At 43.1% G+C, this 8867-nt stretch overlaps 1 protein-coding gene across 2 annotated transcripts in view; it reads right to left on the bottom strand.

Annotated features, from left to right (window-relative positions):
- Positions 1 to 478, bottom strand: part of LOC107146956 (Snf2 related CREBBP activator protein) — a 35338-nt gene extending 34860 nt beyond the window's left edge. For both annotated transcript variants that reach the window (XM_015491307.2, XM_048789795.1), the window contains exon 1: positions 149 to 478. The gene's annotated coding sequence lies outside the window, so the exon portion shown is untranslated. The remainder of the gene's footprint in view (positions 1 to 148) is intronic.
- Between the last annotated feature and the right edge of the window lie 8389 nt (positions 479 to 8867).

The raw sequence follows: 8867 nt of genomic DNA, 5'->3' as shown, positions 1-8867 counted from the left end.
CGCACCGGCCCCGGGGCCCCGGCTGAAGGTGCGCGCGCAGCACCCCGGGAAGGTGGGAGGGAGGCGGTGGCGGAAAGATGCGCGCGCAATCACCCGTCAGGGGAGGGGGAACTGCGGCGCGTCCGCCATCTTGTCTCCCTCTCCTTACCTGCGTCCTCGGGGGCGTGTGCACCACCCCCCCTCCCGCCAAGGAGGGGGGAGGGCCCCCTCTTGGCCGCTGCCTTCACAGCCTTTAAATTCCCTTGGGGACCGCGGCTATTGCCACCGCTTGTTTCCACTGCCTCTTCTCACAGCACAGAGATGCGGGCAGTGGGTTGGAAAAAAGGGAGACGCTACTCCCAGCGAACCGCCGCCGCCGCTCCCGAGGCCTCACCAAAATGGCCGCCACCGTCTCGGCCGCCACCACCACCACCACAACCACCACTGCTCGCTATCGCTACCGCCGGCGAGGCCCGTCGTCTCGCGAGAGACAGTAACTGGAGGTTGGGGAAACGAGAAGCCCCGCGTTCTATAGCGTAGGGCGCAGCCCGATGCGCAAAGCAAGCTGGGAGATGTAGTCTCCTCGAGGCTCCGCGTTGGCTAGCATTCATCGGAGCTTCTTAAGACTCGCTGCTGAAGCTTTTTGGGGCTGCATTGCGGCTTCCAACTCCGACCACCGTCATCTCCACTCACTTTTTTAAAAAAACATATCCCCCAGTGAGATACAGCAAGTTAGCGAAACTAAGGCCTCCTAACTTTTATGGAAGCCTTCTTTTAACAGCTGTTCCTTAAATGTCAGAATAGTTTACCCATAGCTCCCCATAGCACCTATGTCATTTGTTCGCAAACTTTCTAGGTTAAGAACCCTTTGAGAATCTGATAACCTCACCCCGGAATAGTACAATAATAGCTACCTTCAAGTGAGGCTATTTTGTCTCTTTTAAAAGCAACATTTCTTCAAACAGATCTCCATTTTACAAATGAATTGAGACTCAGAGGTTAACCACAGCGATAGAGCCCAAAGCCAACACTTGTAGCCAAACACGATCTCACAAAATTTTACTACCAGAAGCCCACCTTGGGAGACCAGGTTTGGGAGACCAGGTTAGGAAACCCTAAAAAAACTTAATTCGACTCTTCCTTTTCATACAGTTTAGCATTTCCCTGCGAAAAAGATATTGTTGGTTCCTTTTACAGATGTTTTAGTTGAGTAAAAAGTGAATGATACCCGTCTTTTTTTGGGGGGAGGGGGTGCTAGGGCTTGAACCCAGGGCCTCTGGCACACTCTACCTCTAAGCTACATTGCCAGCAAAGCCCATCTTTATAGACCTACTCCCATTACACTTACAAGAGAGGAAGTCAGGTAGAGTCTGAGTGAGTTGGACTTAGCTTTGTGCTACTAATTCCTTGTTAGTAACCTTGAGCATTTCACTTCACTTCTCTGAACCTCAGTTTCCTAATCTATAACATGGGGGTAGAGTCTCTGATGTAAAATTACTTGAAAGCCCCAAAGAACCTTCTGAATACAGAATGTTTTTAGGACCTCTATTTCAAAGTCTTAAACTTACAGTATATGCTTTAAATAGTTTGTGTGTGTGTTCTGCAGTACTGGGGATTGAACCCAGGGCTTTGCACATAATAGGCATGTACTCTACCACTGAGCTACATCCGAAGCCCTACACAGTGTTGTTTTTTGTTTCTCTGTTTGTTTTTTGGTACTGAGGATTGAACACAGGGGAACTTAACCACTGAACCACATCCCCAGCCCACTACACAGTGTTTAAATGTTCTCAGTATTAGCAGAAGTTCCAGGAGGAGAATAAGGTCTCCAACTTACTTGCACCTCACCATTCCCAATTCCTTTGCACTGGGCAACTTAACACATTTGTCATATCTGTCAAATTTGGCTCTTTTTTTTATTGCTTTTATTTTTTTAAATACATGACAGCGGAATGCATCACAATTCTTATTTCATATATAGAACACAATTTTTCATATCTCTGTTTATAAAGTATATTCACACCAATTTATGTCTTCATACATGTACTTTGGATAATGATGTCCATCACATTCCACCATCATTGCTAACCCCCTGCCCCTCCCTTCCCCTCCCACCCCTCTCTGTGTGGCTCTTGAAAGCAGTGGAATTTGCATCATCTCTTGCATATGAATGTTGGTGAGCACACTCTCCTGAATAGTATTTCCTCTATGCCATTTCATGTCAGACTCTCTGCTGGGTGCACTGACAAAGACAGGAAGGAAGATGGCACAGTCCTTGCTCTCAAGAATTTAATCTTGCAAGGTGTGTTGGTGCACACCTATAGTCCCAGCTACCCAGGAAGCTGAGACAGGAAGATTGCTTGAGCTGGGAGTTAGAGACCAGCAACATAGCAAGACTCCAGCTCAAAAAAAAAAAAAAAAGATTACTTGTTCTCATTTGGGGATGAGCTGTGAGCTTGATAAAAATCATGGCAGAATGTTCTGCTACATCAGGAGAAGAGTTATTAAAGAACTCACCAAAGGTTGGATTGGATACTCAGACATTAAGAGGGCTGGGGTTGTGGCTTGATGGTAAGGCACTTGCCTAGCATGTGTGAGGAACTGGGTTCAATTCTCAGCACTGCATATAAATAAATGAATAAAGGTTCATCAACATCTAAAAAAAAATTTTTTTAAGGGTTGGGGTTCTGACTCAGTGGAAAAGTGCTTGCCTAGCACATGTGAGTCACGGGTTCAATCCTCAGCGCCACATAAAAACAAATAAAGGTATCGTGTCCATCTACAACTAAAAGAATTGAAAAAAAAAAAAAAAGATGTTAGGGAAGTCACTTGGACCCAGATTGGTAAAGACCCAGCATATAGGTTAGGTATGGGCCTTTTAGAATGAGAAGGAACTACCGAAAGTTGTTGAGCATGGGATTGGCCAGGTTAGAGATCCACTTTACAAAGACTAATCTAACAGGATGGCTGTAAGAATACCTGAATACCTGAAGGCTGGAGATGGGGAGGTTGTGAACATAACCCAGTGTAATGGAAGCCTTTTGCCAGGAGGTGGCAGTGGAGATGGGGAAAAGAGAAAGGAGGAAGAATTAGAACTTGGCAATGACGGGCCTGTGAAGAGCATACCCCTTGCCTTCTCTGAAGCTGGCCTTTCCCAAGCTTCTCCTACCTTCCTGGCTTGGACCCCCTCCATCAATTGTTGGGGTGCCTAAGGATTCTTTCCTCAATTGCCTTCTCTCATCCAGTGTGTTCTCAAGGACAGAGGTAAATAGCCTGAAACTAATGAAGTTTCTGGGACTCTCACATGGACCCTTCATTCACAAGCTAGAAATGGCGGGAGGTCATTAAAAAACATCTAGGTGAGGTAGGGAAGCCACATTGTAACCAGAAAGCACTTGCATTGTAAGCATTTCTGCTAATTTGTCTAAAAACATCTCAAAAGAAAAGAACACTAATCTCTAAGGCTCCCATAATTTATCATATTCTTGTGCATTCTTATTACCATCTGATAAGCAAAAGACTCCCAAGAATTATCCCCAGCTTAGAACTTGGGTTCCCTGATATAATCATACTTCACTGGGCATACTGAAAATTGAGGTTTGTAATGGTAACCTGGAGTCAGTCAAAAACTCTGCAGTGTACTGAATCATCACATAAAGATTAAAATTGTTCAGTATTCAAAAAATCAAACTTGGATTCTCCTTTGTCTCCTGTATTCCTCCTACAGGTGGCCACCTAAGAGCCTCTGATTCACATATCCAAATGTGAACTTATGATCTGAAACACAAAACCTGTTCTGCTTCACCTCTTCATCATTTATCTGATTGCTCATACTAGAAAAGCTAGAAATGGCCAGGCATGGTGGCCCACACATGTAATCCCAGTGACTTGAGAGGCTAAGGGAGGAGGATTGCAAATTAGAGATCAGCTTCATCAATTTAGCAAGGCCCTAAGCAACTTAGTGAGACCCTGTCTCAAAAAGTAAAGGGCTAGGAGGAATACAGCTCGGTGTTTAAATGCTCCTGGGTTCAATTCCTGGTACCCCCAAAAAAAACAAAACAAAAAAAAAAAAACTAGAAGTGTAGATCTTCCCTTTTACTCTACCCCACATTATCCAGTCACCTAACTTTGTCAATGACATCTCCCTTTTTTGTTTTGTTTTCTCTCTCTATATATATATTTTTTTCTGTACCTAGGATTGAACTGAGGGGTGTTTAACCACTGAGCCACATCCCCAACCCTTCTTTGTATTTTATTTAGAGACAGGGTCTCACTGAGTTGCTTAGAGCCTCACTGGCTTTGAAATTGCAATCCTCTTGCCTCAGCTTCCCTAGCTACTGGGATTACAGGCCTGTGCCACCACACCCACCCTGTTTTGTTTGGTTTTGTTTTTTGCTGTGCTGGGAATTGAACCCAGGTTTTCATTTTTGCTGAGCAAGCACTTTTGTTGGGTACTGGGGATTGAACCCAGGGACACTGTGTAACTGAACTATGTCGCCAGCATTTTATTTTTTATTTTGAGACAGTGTCTTACTAAGTTACTTAGGGCCCCACTAAGTTGCTGAGGCTGGCCTCAAACTTGAAATACTCTTTCCTCAGTCTCCCAAGTCTCTGGGATTACAGGTTTGCACCACCATGCCCAGCATCTTAAATAAAATTTTTGATCTTAAAAGAAATCTTTAAATCTTAAGTAAATCTTAAGTTTCTCCATACTATCCATTTATTGGAAGCCCCCCTAAATCCTAACATTTCAATGATTTATAATCAAGAACTAGCTGGTGAGAACCTTAGCCCTGGCCTCTGCCTCCCCACCTATACTTTGATATGGACAATTGTTATTTCCTCTGTCTTATGTAAAGTATTATGCAAATAAAGCTTTTTGGTGAATTAAGCTTTCTAGCTTCTTGCTCTTCCATTCAACAGCTGCTTCTAACCTCCTGGCAAGTAAGTGTTCTTGGTCTTTGGCAGTCTCTGCCAGTCTCCTAATTGATCTCCCTGTAGCCAGTCTCTCCATCCACCAAATTCCCAGTTCCTGTGGGGTTTCCATGCCAAAAGGTGAAACAGAATAATCATGTGAGAGTGTAACATAATGTTGGGGCCAATGAGGATGCATAACATCATAAAGTGGTGGAGAGGGGGCTGGGGATGTGGCTCAAGCGGTAGCGCGCTCGCCTGGCATGCGTGCGGCCCGGGTTTGAGCCTCAGCACCACATACAAACAAAGATGAGTCCGCCGAGAATTAAAAAAATAAATATTTAAAAAAATAAAAATAAAGTGGTGGAGAGGGTTAGGGGAGATGCTATTGAAGACAAAACGGTCTCTTGGGAGGTGGAAGTCAACAGAGACCTGAAGTTTTCTCTGTACAACAACCAAGGAAAATGTGACAGAGCCACTCTACTTCAAGTCTTTTCCTACCTCCCATGAAATTTCTTTCTGAGACCCACAACACACAGCATGGTGAGCCCCTGCCAAATTCTCCAGCCATTGCCCCCAGCCCTCTTTACTTCATCCACTTTCTTTACTGGCTCTTTCTCCACTCTGGGCTTTCTCACACTGCTTCTTTATTTCCCTCCACCTAGTTAAAACCCACAAATTTTAGCCCCAAGGTAATGTCACTACCTCCAGAAGCCTTCTCTTCCCTTCAGCTACATTAAGTCTCCTATAACATTGTGTTTGTTTGCTTCTCAGCACTTGAATAACATTAGAAATACTCCCTTGAGTTCTCATCTGTCTTGTTCACATCAGTACAGGGCCTATACCCATTGTCTAACTGAGTCCCAGACACATTGAAAACCAACCAGAGGGCTTGGTTGTTGCCTGTTTTATGTACATGATAGCAATAATTTGTATGTGTTAAATTTACTCACAAGGGCTGGGTTTGTGGCTCAGTGGTAGAGCACTTGCCCAGCATGGGTGAAACACTTGAGTTCAATTCTCAGCACCACATATAAATGAAACAAAGGTCCGCTGACACCTAAAAAAAATTTTTAAAATTCATTTACAAATAAAATAATGACAAACACTAAATACCAACCTTTTTTTGGGGGGGGGTGTGTACTGGGGATTGAACCCAGGCATGTTTAACCACTGGGCCACATCCCCAGCCCTAGTTTTTATTTTGAGATGGGGTCCCACTAAATTGCTCAAGGCTTCGCTAAATTGCTGAGGCTGGCTTTGAACTCTTGATCCTCCTGCCTCAGCCTCCCCAGTGGCTGGGATTACAGGTGTGGGCTACTCATGGGGAACATCAGCCTTTTTATACAAAGGAAGCCAATTCTCCCAATAACCCTAGGAAGTAGGTTACCATCTGCCTTTTACAGATGGTAAAAGGGATGCTAAAGTAACTTGCCCCAAATTCCACAGGTGGAAAATAGGATAGGGACTTGAACCCAGAAAGACTGACATCTGTGCTCTCAACTGCCATACCTGTCAAGTTCAGGTGTATTATGTTCCATACATTAGCCAAGGCACTGGGGAGATAATATTGAGAAAAAAATATCAAAGTTCAAGTTTTTATCAAGCTTATGTTCCTGGTGGGGGAAAATAAAGAGCAAACATATAAACAACAGTATAAAATAGTAATGGGTAATATGTTTTATGAAGAAATTAAAGCCAGAGTGTTATTGGAGAGTTGGGCACGGAGGCCCGCATCTCAGCAACTTGGGAGTTTGAAACAGGAGGACTGCAAATTTGAGGTCAGTTTCTGCAAGTTAGTGAGACTCTGTCTCAAAATAACAAATAAGACAGGCACAGTGGCATATGCCTGTAATCCCAGCAGTTTAGGAAGCTGAGGCAGGAGGATTGCAAGTTTGAGGCCAGCCTCAGCAATTTAGTGAGACCATATCTCAAAATAAAAAAATAAAAAGACCTGGGGTTGTGGTTCAGTGGTAGAGCATTCCTGGGTTCAATTCCTAGTACCACAAAAAGAAAAATCATGATAGAGGGGTAAGAGGCAGGGGACAGGTTGTCTGGAAAGTCCTCCCTAGTATAACATGTGAACAGAAATGCTTTGGGGGGAAAATATTCTCAGCAGAAGTAAGTATTGCATCCAGCCTCTCCTGACAAGATTTAATCAGAACACTGTATGTCATAGGAGAGCAGCAGGAGATGAGATCTAAAAGGAGATTCAGGGCTAGGAGAGGGCTTTGAAGACCAAGGAGTTTGGGATCAAATTCTAAGTGTAGCAACAGAGCTTGAAGCAAAGGCCAGATATACTGTGTTGAGAATGGACTATTGGGGTGAGATTCAAAAGTGATTGCTATAGTCTAGGGGAGAGGTTATGAAGATTGAAATCTTTAAGGAGAAAGGGAATCTGGAGGTAGGTTTGCCAGATTTAGTAAATAACTCTTCCTGGGGAAGAACCTCTGGAAGGAGCCTCCAGTAGGCAACTTTAGAGTGTCTGAGGTCCCAGGGGGGCTAGGAGAGGATGGTAACTGCTAACACCTGTCTCCCCTCTGGGAGGGCAAGGAACTGTTGAAAGAGAACACAGCCAATTCCAGAACCTTCATAGATTGAATTCAGAACACCTTAAGCAAACACAACAGTCAAAAACATACCAACCCTATAAGAAATTTTCAAGACACCTGTTCTAGGAAGGGTGTGGGAAGTTAGGCGCATTCATGCTGCCATAGGAACTATAATGCATATAATCTTTTTGACTGGCTTTTTTTTTTGGGGGGAGCAGTTACTGGAGATTGAACTCAGGGGCATTCAACCGCTGAGCTACATCCCCAGCCTGTTTTTGTATTTTATTTAGAGACAGGGTCTCACTGAGTTGCTTAGTGCCTCACTTTTGCTGAGGCTGGCTTTGAACTCTAGATCCTCCTGTCTCAGCCTCCCTAGCCATTGGCATTACAGGCATGCACCACTGTGCCCAGCTTTGATTGGCTTTTTGGAAAATTGTTCTTTTTTAAACTTTTTTTAGTTGTAGATGGACACAATATCTTTCATTTTATTTCTTTATTTTTAAAGAGTTTTTTAGTTGTAGTTGGACACAATGCCTTTATTTTATTTATTTTTATGTGGTGCTGAGCTACAACCCCAGCCCAAAAAATTGTCCTTAAAAAGTATTGCTGGGGGCTAGGGCTGGAGCTCAGTGGTAGAGCGCTTGCCTGGCAGGAGTGAGGCATTGGGTTCAATCCTCAGTACCACATAAAAATAAATAAAATAAAGTTATTGTGTCCACCTACAATAAAAAAAAATACATATTTAAAAAAAAAAAGTACTGCTGGGCATGGTAGCACAATCCTGTAATCCAAGCAACTCAGGAGGCTGAAGCAGGAGGATTGCAAGTTAGAGGACAGCCTCAGCAATTTTGTGAGACCCTGTCTCAAAATAAAAAACAAAAAGAGCAGTCTGGGATTGTAGCTCAGTGGTGGAGCGCTTGCCTCAAACATATGAGGCACTGGGTTCAATCCTCAGCATGATATAAAAATTAAAAAAATAAAGGTATTGTGTCCATCTACAACAAAAAAAATTTAAATAAAAATAAAACATAAAATAAAAAGAACTGGGGAAATAGCTCAGTGGTAAGCACCACTTGGTTAACTGGTACTAAATAAATAATAAACATTAAATTTTTAATTTTTAAAATATCTTTGCCTCAGAAATTCTACTTTTAGAAATTTTTAGAAATTTACTTAAGGAATTCATCAAACAAACCAAGTATGCATGTGCAAAGACAATTGTCACAACATTGTCTATAAAAGCAAAAAATGTTCAACAATAACAAATAGAGAAAGAATAGGAAAAAGTAGGGGCTGGGATTGTAGCTCAGCGGTAGAGCGCTTGCCTAGCATGTGTGGGACCCGGGTTCGATCCTCAGCACCACATAAAAATAAAGGCGTTGTGTTGTGACCATCTACACCTAAAAAAATAAATATTAAAAA

The sequence above is a fragment of the Marmota marmota genome, unplaced genomic scaffold, assembly GCF_001458135.2.
Source record: "Marmota marmota marmota unplaced genomic scaffold, marMar, whole genome shotgun sequence".
Taxonomy (NCBI): domain Eukaryota; kingdom Metazoa; phylum Chordata; class Mammalia; order Rodentia; family Sciuridae; genus Marmota; species Marmota marmota.
Note: the sequence above shows the minus strand (reverse complement) of the source record. Positions and strands in the feature narration are given on the sequence as shown.